The following is a 16,497-nucleotide window of genomic DNA, read 5'->3' as shown; positions in this document are numbered from 1 at the left end:
CATGTAATTGTTCTGACTGAGAGAGATGCTTATCTTTTGTCCCTTAATAAATGAGAATAGTGCATATAAGTGCCCTGCACCCTGGATAATCCTGTTAGCCACTTGTGGCTTCAGAGTCATTATTTGCAATCTTCCATTTACCTGTCTATGTTTCGTGGCTTGCTTGTTTACCTTCCAAGCCACTAATACATTGAGGCAGTTGACCCATGCCTGGTCTCCATGGTCTTATTATGAACAATTCATTTAATCAAGGAAATAATCGTAATTGTTTTAAAGCCAACCACATGTAATAGCAGATTTAACTATTTGAGAACAAAGAAGAAAATATTAAAGGTCTTTATTTTGAGGCCACACTGAAAAATGGCATTGTGTTTTGGTCCGGTTGCCAGGATATATAAAGGTCTCTGGAGATCTGTTGTGCCTATTGAAGTAGCTGTTATGTTCAGGCTAACAGAATGGAGGCAGATGGACTAAGATTGTCTAGACTTGTCTATTCCTCCTTACAACTCAGAACCCAGCCATGATGTTTGACCTTCGATCCAATTGCAGTGCTACCCTAGTTCAGCCTGTAGTATCTGGAAGATCATTGCCCTGTGACTCAAATGCTGGGTTGTTTAATATCTGTACCCAATAACAGCCTTAAGAGACACTCATACCTTAACTGCTCTAAGATTTAATTAGCCAGAATGTCCTCTGCAGCTCAGCGCTTCTGTTTCACAAAATGTATGGGTCTCTCTCTGACTTTTCCTGACAAACTAATTACATAAGTGCCCTGTGCTCTGTGTAATTTAAGTGTTCGGGAGACAAATTTGGAATGACTTTGCAACAATACAGTAGGACAGGGAAATAAAACCCTGCACACAGACATTTTTGCATTGAGTGATACGCCACTCAAGTGAGAATATTTGTTTGGTCAAATCATTGTGAAATTCTTGTTTGCTTTTCACAATTTTTAGGTAAGTTTATAATAATTCTCCTGTGCTTGGGTTGTTGTCGAAGCGTGGGCAAGACTGCTAGCTACCCTGTCCGTACAGAGTTGGGTGCCTCTCTGCCTCTGACCTAGTTTTGTCTATCCCAGCAAGCAACACAGACTGCAACATCAATTCAAAAGTATGCAGTCCTCCTCTCATTCTCGTCTCACCCCTTTAGTTTCTTTCTCCTTCTCTCTCTCTTTGTCTCGCTCTCAGCTCGTCACAGAGCTCCACCACTGGGGAAGCAGGATCAGGGAAGGGTGGTGGCTGCATGTCTCCACGTTCCAAATGCGGCATGCATGGCAGGTGTTGTCAAATCTGGAAAATTCTCAATATTCCCTCATATATTGTGCCGTGCTTGCAGCAGACAGCCTGATCAAATGCCTCCATAAATCCAGTGGCTAAAACCCACCCCAAAATAATTCTAATACTGTATTTATAAGTACTAAACCCAAAAATTCACGAGGTTCAACAGATTCTACTTATAGAATAGTAATGCAACTCACAACAAGATTATTAGGACTAAAAATGTCTAGAACACTCTCAAGAGAAAATGTAACTATTAGAAATGTGCATTATTACTAGGAACGTGTCAGGATGGTCAACTAGTCGTCGAACCACTGACTAGACGATTAGCGAGACTGACTAGTTTACCCAGAATCTTTCTTTTAGATTTTAGTTGCTCTCTTTTAGATTTTAGTTGCTCTCATGTAAAGCAACCTCGGGTTCAAGAAAGGCGCTATATAAAATAAAATATTATTATTATTATATATTTAGCGGCAGTGCTTTAATTACCATAATGTGCTTTAGCTGCTATAAAGTTTTCATGGTAAACCCCTCAGGGAGAAGTTGCGTCTTAAAATCCATCCCTTTTAAAGCACTGCAACTGCAGCCATTTACATTCAGACAGATATCTTTGGCCATTGCATTACGTATTACACTATTTTTTGAGCAGCCAACCATGAGCAATGCAATTTTAAGACGGTGCGTCAAGTTAAAAATAGTCTAACTTTTAAAAACAGGTCTCAAAACCAAAAACAGGTCTCATTCTGTTCCATTCTGTTGAACATGCTTAAGGTGCATTTTTGCTTTACTGTCAGTACTTGCGTTGTGTTATGAATTGTGATCCGACACATGGAATGCGACAACTCACAAAATCGAGCTTGTGTACCTAGAAGAGTCTGCGTTCACGTATTTGCGTAGAGTATGTTTCGGCTTTTAAGAGCGATCAGTCGACTAGTCATTCAGGCAGCCCACCGACTATGATTACTTTGACCATCCCTAATCATTACATGGATAACCTAAAAACCAAATTTATTCATAAAGAGAGCTGCAGTGATTTGCCTGTGTTAACCTGCTCAAGCAGGACAGATGTCCTTGATATCCAGTAGAGAGATGCAACCTTTCCATCTGCCACACTCTTTCTAGACCTGCAGCCCTAGACTTGCCCAGACTCTCAGCAAGGGAGATCACACCTCACTGAACTGAATCTGGACATTAAATTAACAGACTGGCAGAGCAGTCACTGTGTGTGTGTGTGTGGGGGGGGGGGGGGGGGGGTTACTGACTTGAAGTAATGGTCAAGCTGCCAGATGATGCTGATAACAGCATGATCCACTTAGCATATGAAAATATTCAGCCTGTTTAAAGGACACTTGGTATTTACAGAAACATGTGCTGTACAGATGTAGGAGTGAAGGGGAAAATGTCAGCCTGTTCATATACATCCAGCGTTGTCTGGAGAATGTGTGTGGATGCAGATAGTTTTAAAGCACATGCTGGTAATCATTGGAGTTGGCTCCAGTGTAGAGGATTGGAGATGTCCACAGCTTTCATATAGTATGTGTGTTTTCATGTAAGTGGCTATAGTTTGGGAACAAAACTGTCTAAAAATGGCCAAAGAGCTTTAGTTTGTGGACAAAATTAGGGATAAAAATGAAAATTCTCTCATCATTTACTCACCCTCTTGGCATCCCAGATGTGTATGACTTTCTTTCTTCTGCAGAACACAAACGAAAGTACAAAGAATATTTCAGTTCTGTAGGTCCATACAATGCAAGTGAATGGTGACCAGACCTTTCAAGCTCCAAAAATCACAAAGGCAGCATAAAATAATCCATAAGGCTCCAGTGGTTTAACATATGTCTTCTGAAGTGATGCAATTATTTGGGTGAGAAACAGATCAATATTTCAATCCTTTTTTTTACCATAAATCTCCACTTTCACTTTTAAAATGTGAAAGTGATAATGGAGATTAATAGTAAAAAAGGACATAAATAATGATCTGTTTCTCACCCACACCTATTATATCGCTTCAGAAGACATAGATTTAACCACTGGAGTAAAATGGATTACTGCTGTTATGTGATTTTTGGAGCTTTAAAGGTCTGATCACCATTCACTTGTATGGACCTACAGAGTTGAAATATTCTTCTAAAAATCTTCATTTGTGTTCTGCAGAAGAAAGAAAGTCATACACATCTGAAATGAGGCTGAGTAAATTATGAGAGAATTTTCATTTTTGGGTGAACTATCCCTTTAAATCAGACAAAACCTCCTTTTGAAGACATCTGGGCTCGTTGTCACTTGGAAAATCAATTTAGCTTTATCTAAAAGAAATATACGTATATGGCATGTAACCAGTTGTGTGTGTGTGTGTGTGTGTGTCTGCACGCAAAGAGATCTCCATCCACTGCACACAGGAAGTTAGTCATCTGTTGCCATGGTGCATCAGAGAATTCAGGACTGTAGAGCACGCAGCATGGTATCTGGCCTACCAGGCCAGAGAGACACTGACTCACTGTATTCAAACCCACCAACAAAATTTTGAGTCTGGTTTGTTGTATCTGTTGAAGTCAATAATAACAAGTTCCGGTAACACCAGAGGCATATTATATCCCTGAGATCTAATTGGGAGGTAATGACTGAATTCTGGCTCCTCTAATCCAATCAATGTGGACCCTAATGCTCACTTCCTTGAGGGGAACCCTCTGCTTCCTCTGAGAAAGAATAGTATGGAACATGATGCTCTACATGAACTTTCTCTGATTTAACTGTTTTTAAATCCCTGATTATTGTTATTCACACTGTTTAGAATTACTTGACAATATTGATTAAATGGCAACTAAATGTTCACTTTGACTTTTTAATGTACTACTAAGCTAAACTACCACTAAGCTTAAACTTTTAGTTGTTTTCGTATGGATGTAGAGTACAGCCTGATCTCATGAAAATTATATTATGTGGCTCTTTACATGAATTTGAGGTGAAATGTCCACTGTGTAGCACTAAAAATGAATTCAATTTTCTCCCCAACAGATGAGGTTTTAAAGATTAAAATTTTAATTAATCAAAACCAACCTCCTACCCTGAACCTATTCAATAGTGACTATAAAAACTATAAAAAAAAAAGTGACATGGAAAACAAATTGCAGAAGCAATCACTCTAATTCTGTGGTGCTTTTATGACACTTTCAGCTTGCGCATTGACTCGCATTTTCTTCAGGACTCATGCCCTGGTTCTTTGCATTGCAAGTGCAACTATCAGGTAGCTACCGTGCAATTTGATCATGCTCGAACGTGCTTGTAACTGTAGTTGGTTGGTTTAATGTAAACATTCAAATGTATTGTCTTAGTCTTGTGCGATAGTTAAAGTGTTTAAATGTCATACGATAGCACTGAGTGAGGAGCAGCGTGAAAAGTAAATGTTTGTGAACAGATAACCTGCCTGGTTATTTGTGAGAAATGAAAGTCATTGTTTGTAGCGCCTCTAGAATGCATTTCAACAGGAAACTGGTGCGATGCGTATAACGAGCCAGTAAAAAATCTATTTTCTTTCTTTTTCAAAAATGTAGGTACAGTAATGGGATTCAACGAGACCAGGTCTGTAAAGGAGCATACTTATGAAATGGGACCACCACCAGTTTGCCTATGGTTTCAATTAGCTATCTTCCTTTCACCAAGAGTAATGCTGCCCAATAGTCAATTTATCACCAGATTATGTCATGTTCAGAGAAATTCAAGCAACATTTCTTGCTATAGTTCCTTACAATGCTTAGATTCCTTACTTTGTGCACAGTGAACCCAGGTCCTCTACAAATGATCTTAAAATCTCCATCTTACCCACATGATCTTATCTGACTAAACTGACAATGTGTAGTTTAGTGCAGCCCAGCTTCCTCTATTCTGACACGAAAAAGGGATTATCAGTTGGCTGACAGGGGAAACACACACATCATTGCATGGTTTGTAAAATGAATTAGATTTAGCAAATGTTACAAGGATCTCCTTAATTGCCATTGGTAATTGAATTAAGCTTGGCATAACTGGACAGAAAGAAATCTGTTTTTCTCTAACAGTAGGGATCTACTGTTTTTCGTCGGAACAGTGTCTTGATCTAAGCTTAGCTGAACTCAGTTATGCACAGTTATATAGCCCATAAAAACATATACATAATGTAAAGACCTACAAAATTGTGTTGCAGAAATTCAACCCACCTTTATGCCTCAATTAAACTTCTAATCCAGAAAATGCCACAATATGTTCTCCGCTAAGATGCCTGCTGAAAAAGCAACCCCAAATTTAATTTCGTGATCTTTATACAATTTCAAATGAACAATCGATACGAAGACCAGTTTGAATAAAGACAGGCAGCATGCTCATCAGCGGAGATGGGCGATGGAGAAGTGAGGCAGGCGCGCTTAATCCACCTATTTCAACCGTTGCAGTTCGAATTAAAAATTTAGAATGTTTATTTTCCAAAAAAGATATAGTACTTACGAAGCGAACAATAGGATGGCGCGGATGCTGATGAGTGCGTGGTCGAGCGCGTGGTCGAGCGCAACAGCCGTGGTGGAGGGAGAGAGGGGGAGAGGGAGGGGGGAGCTAGGTGTGTCCGCTGCTTTGAAAAATGCTGAATAAAGTCTGTTCAATTCGTGTATCCCTTTTAAATAGTCAAATGGAGGGAAACGCGTATGTTTTCCCATATGATTTATGTTCAGATTGCATATAAAGTCAAGCAATGAGAAGAGATTTGAAAAGAGGAAATGCACCATGCATTACATGTTAAGGCACAGGCGTGTTGCCTCTCATTTTTAGTCTTTATTTAAAGTCTATATATATATATATATATATATATATATATATATATATATATATATATATATATATATATATATATATATCACACGATAAATATGTTTTGTCCCCAATAGACGGCTGTTATATTTGCGCGTTTGTAGAGTCACCTCAGAAACAAAGCCCCATGTAGTGTACAAAGGTCAGCATCTTGCTCCAACAGAAAAAAAGGCAACGGTCTCATTTAGTGCGTCAAGACATTTTTCATTCCGTTAAAACGCTCTTTTTATATAAGCGAGGGACTTTGCGAATTCTATATAGATCTGGTTAACAAGGGAGTCATTACATGACAAAATAGATCACCATGCACCATTTTCAACGGAAAGCAAAAATCCGAGGATCAGCGACACGTCGAATCGGTTCATCCGCATCAAAAGCGATAATCGGGTGAATTAGTCGCGAGCGCAGAAGTCGCACAAAAACCCTGATTATTGGTTTGCCATTATTTGTGACCACAACAACACTCTAGAATAAAGCTGACACCGTTTGATTTTTTTTTTAAATTAGACTGACTTAAAAACACCGGTGTGCAGCACGTAATGCAGCCTCCATCAGTCTCAATACTTCTAGGTTTTTCCACACCGGCACCTAGGTGCAGATGACACGTTGCATGCATCTATTGTCAAACTGCCTCGAGATTTCAAAGATGCAGTTCATGCATTGGATTCCCCGGCAAGAAAAGGAAAGCTTTAACCTAAATATTGTTATGAAAGTAAAGGTAGCTACTAGTGTGGGTTGAACAACCCCCAAAAAGGAGAAGTGCAACCGTTATATGCAAAGGTATAAAGAAAGCAATAATGCATATCTGCACGTTCTTATCGATTTATTTGTTCAATGAAATAATATGCATATATATATATATTTTAACTATAAAGACGAGCAGGCCCATTGTGTCACACACACCCAACATCGGATTCAGTCACCAGACCGCTGTTTGCAGTTTAGCGTAGGAAAAAATTGTGTGTAAAGGCTTATGAACACAGTTCATTGCATGACTAAAGCTGCATCACAGTAAAATGTCGCTGAGTTTGTAAACTGGTTTTACTTACCTCTGGGGCACACTGGGTTATTGTCTGTCCAACTGCAGCAGTCAGCCAGTGAGCAAATCCTGTCAGAGCAAACAGTTCCTTCAGCGTCCTGGGGAGGGGGGATGGGGCTAGAGAGCAATAAGAATGGCAGGATGAACCAAAACCTAACGCCCTATTAATTTTTAAACACACACACACACACACACACACACACACACACACACACACACACACACACACACACACACACACACACACAACTGACCAAATGCAAAAAATTTGGTGTAGCCTACATCACTGGCTGTATGCTATAGCATAAGATTAGCATAACTTTATATTTTGTGTCATAAATGTTTGACATGTTCAAAAGATCAAATTACATTAAAAGCTTGCCTTTCTATGACTTACATGTGGTCATAAGGGGGAAAAAATGAAATGTTTGTTTTCCCCTTTTTTCCCCTCATAGTAGCATAAAGGATACAACATAAGGAACCTCTGACATATTAAATCAAGTTCTAAAAGGTTAATACCCAAAATTATTTGGTTCCCAGAACATTCAGGCAATGTTAGATTATGGTTTAAACAAAGCTGCACTACGTAAGATTTTCTGATTAAATCTTAACAAATTTCCTTTACTGACTGAGTAAATAAACAATCAGTGTTCAAAACAATGACCTTATCTTACCCCGATTCACTACAGTAAGCCTATAAAAATTATTTTTATTTTGAGCTGTCGGGTTCAATTTGGCGCGAAATCACTGGCTTATGTCGTTCATCCTGGCGTCATTATTTCATGTCTGCACACACAGGAAAGAAGAACCTTCTGTCTCTTTTCCTGGCTGAAGAAACTACATTTAGTTCAGTCAGTCACACAGTTTTGAACAGCATTGCTGCAGTCTGGGTGGATGTTTATCTGTTATCCGTTTGACGAAGTTGTTTGCTTGTTTTAATGCTTGATATCGTGCTTGTATGAATCGAACATTACTCGTGTGTTAACCGATCACGATGCATCTACGTTGTCCCAATCATTATTGAATCTGGTTTTATGTTTTTAGTAGTGCCTGACCAATATATCGGTCGATATTAGCCTTTCACTGATATATCGGTATCGGCGTATATTTTACCGATATGCGCCGATATTAAAACTTTTTTCAGAACATATAATGCAGAAAACAATGCTTTAGAATTGGTGTCGTCCAGTAGTTTGTCCAGCATAGTGCGCTCCGACTCCATTGTTTACAGAGCTGAACTGACTTTGGCTCTGCAGACAGGGTGGAGTTCAGCGGTGTCATCATGGTAAGTTGTTAACTAGTCTGTTAAATACATACTGGAAACTTAATAAACAATGACCCCATCATTTTCCCCTTTTCAATATAACTAATATAACATTAACCTTGTCCCTGACAACCATGTCACTCATGTCTGTTTGCTATGTTAGCCAGCTATAGTTTGTCAGTGCAGTCAGTAATGTAGCAGATTGAAAGGTAAACATCATAGCATCTTTTTGCAACTCAGCAGACAATGGTGCGTGGTGGATTGTGTCTGCTGAGTGTTGATTTCACGCTGTGTTATTACCTAGTTGGTGAGACACAGTGCTGGAAAGTAAAATAAACAACGTCTGTCTTTTACTCTCCGTGACAACGAGCTTATAGCTAACTAGCTAATCACGTAGCTACTTTAATTGTTGTCAGCTGAGTGGAAGCTAATGAGTAAACATGTATTCACCAAACTGTTTTGTTTAGGATTTACAGTTTGGTACCCCCTTCAACCGAACAATTCCTGTAGTGTCATTTATAAAATGTAATATTTAAAAGTCTGGTTTTCCACTGTTGAAAGTTTCCCCCGAACTTGTATAGCTGAATACAGTGTAACACTGCTGCCGCTGTTTATCTTGACTCTGCAGTATTAATATAGTCAGCATATGACTGATATTAAACAGTAATACTGATGTTTATTTAGCTATTTATTTTATTTGTATTTATTCTTTATTTTAATGGTCAGCATTTGACTGATACTAAACATATAGTACTGATGTTTATTTAGCTATTTATTTTATTTTTATTTATTCTTTACTTTAATGGTCAGCATTTGACTGATACTAAACATACAGTACTGATGTTTATTTAGCTATTTATTTTATTTTTATTTATCCTTTATTTAAATGGTCAGCAATTGACTTATACCAAGCATACAGTACTGATATTTATTAAGCTATTTATTGTATTTTTATTTATTCTTTATTTTCTCAGTGTTCATTTCTAGAATTTGTTGACAATGTATAATAATAATGTCAAATATTCTTTGATAAAATATTTGTTTAAGAAAGCAGCCTTCTGAGTACCTTTGCATAGTCATATCGGTGCAAAATCGGTGAAAAATCCACATAGAAAAGGTCTGTTTTCATTCCCTCTTCATTTACTCACCCTCATGCCAACCCAGATGAGTATTACTTTCTTACTTCTGCAGCTGAACACAAACGAATATTTTTAGAAGAATATCTTAGCTCTGTAGGTCCATACAATGAAAGTGAATGGTGACCAAAATATTGAAGCTCCAAAAAGCACATAAAGGCAGCATAGAAGTGATCCATAAGACTCCCGTGTTTTAATCCATGTCTTCTGAAGTGATCCAATAAGTTTTGGGTGAGAACAGACCAAAATAAAACTCCTTTTTCACTTTATATCTTGCCATTGCATTCTCTAGGCACGACCATGACTTGAAGATCAATTAAACTTCCTAGGGCTTGACGAATGTGGCTAGATGGTGCTAGGAAGTTTGAAATCATAATCGCCAAGGATACTGCTAAAATCAAGATATATTGTGAAAAAGAGTTACATTTTGTTCTGTTCCCACAAAACCGATTGGATGTTTTAAGAAGACATGGAGTCTTCCATTGGAGTCTTATGGATTACTTTTATGCTGCCTTTATGTGCTTTTTGGGGCTTTAAAGTTTTGGTCACCATTCACTTGCATTGCATGGGCCTACATCTTCTGAATCTTCTGAAAATATTTGTTTGTGTTCTGCAGAAAAAAGAAAGTCATATAAATCTGGGATGGCATGAGGGTGAGTAAATGATGAGAGAATTTTCAATTTTGGGTTAACTATCCCTTTAAATGGGGGGGATAGATTTGTTAGAGAGAATGTTCAAACTGGGCTCATCCAATCACAATGAAGATTAATTTGTTTCAAGATGAAATGCCAGATAAAAATGCTCCCTATTTTGAAGGGTTATTTTGAATAAGTATTAGCTTAGTTTTTATTTATTTATTTAATTTTTTATTTATTTTTTATTAAATTTCCTCCCAAATTCAGCCATATTCCCCTGAATACATTCCAGGCCATGTCCTTCACCTGGATACTTTCACATACACTGCACAAGGTTTCTTTTCTGTAGCACCTTGTCAGCCCATGTTAGAAAAATTGGAAGATGTAAAATGTAATGTCTTTTTTTTCTTATGCAAGTCAATTTGCTTTCTTACACGTAAAAATAACATTATAAATATATACAAATACTGTAAATTAAAAATAAAATGATGTTATGTGTTGCTGTTAGTGTTGTTTTGTTCTTTAGATGTGCAAGATGCTCTTAGCACTATGAGCCAATACTTGAGTGAGGTTGGGCTTGGATGAGAGTTGCTCAGCAACCAGCAAGCTTGTGAATTTTTTTAGATTTTGCTAATGTGTGTCTGTGTGTGTTTGAGACAGAGAGAATGAGGAGGCTAATGGTCTGTTAATGTTTGTTGTATTGACCAGTGTTCCCGTGTTTAGCTTTCAAACTTCTCTTTATTTCAATATGCTTGATCTGTCAGCCTTTAAAGTTCCAAATTGTATTGCTGTATTCTCACCAAGAAGAGAAGAGGTCTGTCTGTTGCAGAAAGGGGTTTGCGTTGCAGTTGCTTGGCCCTTAGATGGCACTATAGCCATAGCAATGTATCTTGTTGCCTGATCTGCAGAAACCCCCTTTCAGTCCTTATGAAATATCCCTTTTCACTTGATTTTAATGCATATTCAAATCAGTTTAATTCTGAATAAAATGTATCTTATGCTGTTATAAGACTGTTGATAAATATTTATATAATATAACAAAAAATAAGATTTTTTTATGTAATAAGACATCATTAAAGGGATAGTTCACCCAAAAAATGAAAATTCTCTCATCTCTTTCTTCTACAGAACACAAAAAAAGATTTTTAAAAGAACATTTCAGCTCTCTAGAGCCATACAATGCAAGTGAATGGTGACCAGACCTTTCAAGCTCCAAAAATCACATAAAGGCAGCACAAAAGTAATCCATATGACTCCAGTGGTTAAATATGTGTCTTTAGAAGCGATATGATAGGTGTGGGTGAGAAACAGATCAATATTTAAATCCTTTTTTACTATGAATCTCTACTTTCACTTTAACATTCTGAAAGTGAAAGAAGGGATTTATAGTAAAAAAGGACTTAACCCTCTGGGGTCAACGGACGCGCCGGCGCGTCATGCTGGATTTTTTCCTCATAACAGCGGAAACAACTTAAAATACTCTGACATTTTTGGGCATACAGATAAGTGTAAGACATAAAGGGTCTACTTTTATTTGTGTACACTCACAATAACAACAAAACCTTGTGCTTTTAAAATAAAGAAAATAAACAGGGTGCGCTTTCAGCCGTCTGTCTCCGCGAGCATCTTTCTGAAACACGTCACAAAAATGAACTGAAACTCCGCGAATATTTATCACACAAACATGAAACATATGTCTAAAGAAAGCTTAAAATGTCTACTTTTAAATAAAACAATTCAAATTTAAAACAAATATTCTCCTGCAATGTAATCTGTATGAAACAAAGCAATGTACAGTTTCTCCTGGCTGAGCTAATTATCCCTAATGTGATCCCACCCACCAGCAGAGCACGCTATTCATTTGGTGATTTGATCAATGCAAATGGTAAACTCCCCCAACAGTGCCTAAAAAAGCATAAATTTCATCATCTGATTCATTTATTTTTCTGCGCGTTTGGAAGATGGCACGCTACACAGGTGAGGAAGCTCTTCAGATGGTCCTGGATAGTGACGAAGAGTTCACATTTTCCTCAGAAGAAGAGCGGGAATCCGACGATGAACGTTTGAAGAGCGACTTGATCCAGCCGAGGATACATTTTCGGATGAGTACGTTTTTACTTACATTAGCTGACATGCTATTTTATATAAACATGTACATATTTTACAAGTTGGACTATTTCCAGACTTGCCAGCCAGTATTCAGAGTATTGAAATTTGAAATATGTCCTAATAGGCAAGTTTTAGTTACATGTAAATTGTATGCTGTATGATATAAATATGATATGTAATATGATATAAAAATAATATGAATGTTTAGATTATATTTTAACTAGTGTTTATGCTGCCTCATTGCAAATATCTGTTCGGGTGTAAATGTGTAAAATGTGCTGTAAATATGCCCATATAGATGACTCAAGATGGCGCCGAGTATGGCTGCTGTGTTGCGAGTTCTGACACAACATTGTAGTTTTTTGTTTGTTTTGTTTACAATTCTTATGTTTTTTGTCTTGGATGTTGTCTGCCTTATTGTCTACGACAGACAAACACTTTTGGACATTGGTTCTGCAATTACACACTATAAACCGGACTTCAGATTCCTCAATGCCAACCCGCTGTTTACAAACACGCCAGCGGAGCCCTTTGTCTGGGCAGAAGGAAAAGGGGAAATAGAGCCGGCGTTCTAATCAGAGTAAGACGTCGTGCAAATCGACCCCCGCTACCCAGTATTCTACTGGCAAATGTTCAGTCTCTGGACAACAAGCTCTGCAAGCTGAGAGCGCGGATCTCTTTCCAACGAGAGAAGAGGGACTGCTGCATTATCTGCCTTACAGAAATTTGGATGTCTGCAGAGATTCCAGACTCAGCCATTGAACCCGCGGGGTTCTCCGTGCACCGAGAGGACAGAGTGAAATACCTCTCAGGTAAAAGTAGAGGTGGTGGTGTATGTTTTATGATCAACAAATCCTGGTGTGTTCAGAGGAACGTACATTCTATCAAGTCTTTCTGCTCTTCTGATCTGGAATTTCTCATGCTTCTGTGTCGACCATTCTGGCTACCGAGGGAATTCACAGCGGTCATTATCACTGCTGTGTACATCCCGCCACAAGCCGACACAGACCGGGCACTCAAGGAACTGTATGGGATTATAAGCAAGCAGGAAACCACGCACCCTGAGGCCATGTTCATTGTGACCGGGGACTTTAACAAAGCCAATCTCAAATCAATCGCACCAAAATACCACCTACACATCAGTTTCAACATACGAGGGGACCGGGTTATGGACCATTGCTACTCTCCCTTCCGGGATGGCTACAAATCCCTCCCCTGTCCACCATTTGGCAAATCGGATCACTCTTCCATTCTGCTTCTGCCCACTTACAGGCAGAAACTGAAACAGGTAGCACCCACCCTCAGAATGATCCAGTGCTGGTTGGACCAATAAGACTCTACGCTACAAGTTCCAGTCCGCCTCTGATGACCACATCGAGCTTTACGCTGATAGCGTCGCGTGTTTCATCAGAAAGTGCATAGAGTATGTTGTTCTGATCAAAACAATACGGATCTACCAGAACCAGAAACCTTGGATTAATAGCGATGTTCGCGTGGCACTTAATGCGCGGACCTCCGCTTTTAATTCCAGGAACGTGGAGGAGAATAAACAAGCCAGTTATGCCCTCCGAAAAACTATCAGAGCAGCAAAACATCAGTACAGGAACAAGATTGAAGGACGATTTAACACCACCAACTCTAGAAGCATGGGGCAGGGAATTAACATCATCACAGATTTTAAAGGGAATAAAAACTCCACCGTGAACACTGCTGCCTCTCTCCTGGATGAGCTTAATACTTTTTATGCTTGTTTCGAGGGAAATAACACCACCCTCGTGGAGAGCGCTCTTGCGGCTGAAGCTACAGAGGTTAGTTCACTCTCCGTCTCTGTAGCGGATGTAACCTGATCCTTCCGATGGATGAATATCCGTAAAGCCGCGGGTCCAGACGGCATTCCGGGCCACGTCATTGGAGCGTGCGCGAACCAACTGGCTGGTGTTTTTACGGACATTTTCAACCTTTCCCTCTCTTTGTCTGTAGTCCCCACATGCTTTAAAACATCCACCATTGTGCCTGTACCAAAGCAAGCCAAAATCACTTGTTTAAATGACTGGCGTCCTGTTGCTCTGACCCCCATCATCAGCAAATGCTTTGAGAGACTAATCAGAGATTACATCTGCTCTGTGCTGCCCACCTCACTAGACTCATTGCAGTTTGCTTACCGCAACAACCGCTCCACTGACGATGCCATTGCATCTACACTACACACTGCTCTCTCCCACCTGGAAAAAAGGAACACTTATGTGAGAATGCTGTTTGTAGACTACAGCTCAGCATTCAACACCATAGTGCCCTCCAAGCTTGATGTGAAACTCCGGGCTCTGGACTTAAACAGCTTGCTGTGCAGCTGGATCCTGGACTTCCTGTCAAGCAGACGCTAGGTGGTTAGAATGGGCAGCAACATCTCCTCATCACTGACCCTCAACACTGGAGCCCCACAGGGCTGTGTTCTCAGCCCACTCCTGTATTCCCTGTACACACATGACTGTGTGGCAACACACAGCTCCAATGCCATCATTAAGTTTGCTGATGATACGTCGGTGGTAGGTCTGATCACTGACAATGATGAAACAGCCTACAGAGAGGAGGTGCACACTCTGACACGCTGGTGTCAGGAGCACAACCTCTCCCTCAACGTCAGCAAGACAAAGGAGCTTGTGGTGGACTTCAGGAGAAGAGAAAGAAAACACAGCCCCATCACCATCAATGGAACACCAGTGGAGAGAGTCAGCAGCTTCAAGTTCCTGGGTGTCCACATCTCTGAGGAACTCACATGGTCTGTCCACACTGAGGCCATTGTGAAGAAGGCTCATCAGTGCCTCTTCTTCCTGAGACGGCTGAGGAATGAACAGCCACATCCTCACACGGTTCTACACCAGCACTGTAGAGAGCATCCTGACTGGCTGCATCTCCGCCTGGTATGGCAATAGCACTGCCCACAACCGCAAAGCCCTGCAAAGGGTGGTGCGAACTGCCAGACACATCATCGGAGGTGAGCTTCCCTCCCTCCAGGACATATATACCAGGCGGTGTGTGAAAAAAGCTCGGAGGATCATCAGAGATTCCAGCCACCCGAGCCATGGGCTGCTCTCACTGCTATCAGGCAGGTGGTATCGCAGCATCAGGACCTGTACCAGCTGACTTCATGACAGCTTCTTTCCCCAAGCAATCAGACTTTTGAATTCTTGATCTCTCACGATCAATATACATCAGCACTGCACTTTATTAATCTTATAATCTTATAATCTCACACTGGACTGTCATAAATTATATTCTCTCTTAACAACACACTGGCAACTGACTGTCAACCGGCAGCCTGAATGTCAATACAGTACAATACAACCTACTGTACATTTTATATATACTATATATACTATTTTTTATTGTATAATGTGTCTTCTATATCGTGTGTATTGTATACTGTACATTGCATGTTCTTATTTGTATATTGTGTTGTGTGTAATTATGTGTATATTAGATTTTAAATTGTGTTGTGTAAATCTGAAGTTTATTGTAAATTGGTATATGTCTCATCACTGTCATGACTGCTATGCTGTTTGGAACTGCACCCAAGAATTTCACACACTATTGCACTTGTGTATATGGTTGTGTGACAATAAAAGTGATTTGATTTGATTATTAGAAAATCAGCATATTAGAATGATTTCTGAAGGATCAAGTGACACTGAAGACTGCAGTAATGATGCTGAAAATTCAGCTTTGATCACAGGAATAAATTGAATTTTACAATATTTTCAAATAGAAAACAGTTATTTTAAATTGTAAAAATATTTCATAATATCACTGTTTTTGCTGTATTTTGGATCAAATAAATGCAGCCTTGGTGAGCAGAAGAGACTTCTTTTAAAAACATTAAAAAATCTTACAGATCTAAAAACTTTTAAACGGTAGTGTAGGTCTAAAGTTTTTAAGTAAAGTCTTTATGTAAAGAAAATGTATAGTCAGATTACTTCTTTTAACTTAAACTTGATTTTGTGAATACGCTACAAACAATACATTCAATCAGTCTCCTCACATTCATTCTCTCTCAGGGGAGGGCTCTCAGGTGTAAATCACATCAATATTCATGATCATCCACGCCTCCTCGCATATGGCCTTTCTACACTAAAAGTGTCTTACAAAAGTTAAATGACTATATTGTTTTGTATGAATGAGTGATCAGGATTATTTTCATATCATTTTTGTA

General features: G+C 39.1%; 1 protein-coding gene across 6 annotated transcripts in view; it reads right to left on the bottom strand.

The window, feature by feature from the left end:
* Nucleotides 1-7,275, bottom strand: part of maptb (microtubule-associated protein tau b) — a 57,993-nt gene extending 50,718 nt beyond the window's left edge. For 2 of the 6 annotated variants that reach the window (XM_051716362.1, XM_051716365.1), the window contains exons 1-2: nucleotides 5,751-5,781; nucleotides 5,468-5,532 (exon numbers count right to left, since the gene is read on the bottom strand). The gene's annotated coding sequence lies outside the window, so the exon portion shown is untranslated. Of the gene's footprint in view, nucleotides 1-5,467; nucleotides 5,533-5,750; nucleotides 5,828-7,156 lie in introns of those variants that run through there. The other 4 variants (XM_051716366.1, XM_051716367.1, XM_051716363.1 and 1 more) reach the window with 4 other exon arrangements.
* Nucleotides 7,276-16,497: the final 9,222 nt, after the last annotated feature.

This window comes from Myxocyprinus asiaticus, chromosome 14 (genome assembly GCF_019703515.2).
Source record: "Myxocyprinus asiaticus isolate MX2 ecotype Aquarium Trade chromosome 14, UBuf_Myxa_2, whole genome shotgun sequence".
NCBI classification, from domain to species: Eukaryota; Metazoa; Chordata; class Actinopteri; order Cypriniformes; family Catostomidae; genus Myxocyprinus; species Myxocyprinus asiaticus.
Note: the sequence above shows the minus strand (reverse complement) of the source record. Positions and strands in the feature narration are given on the sequence as shown.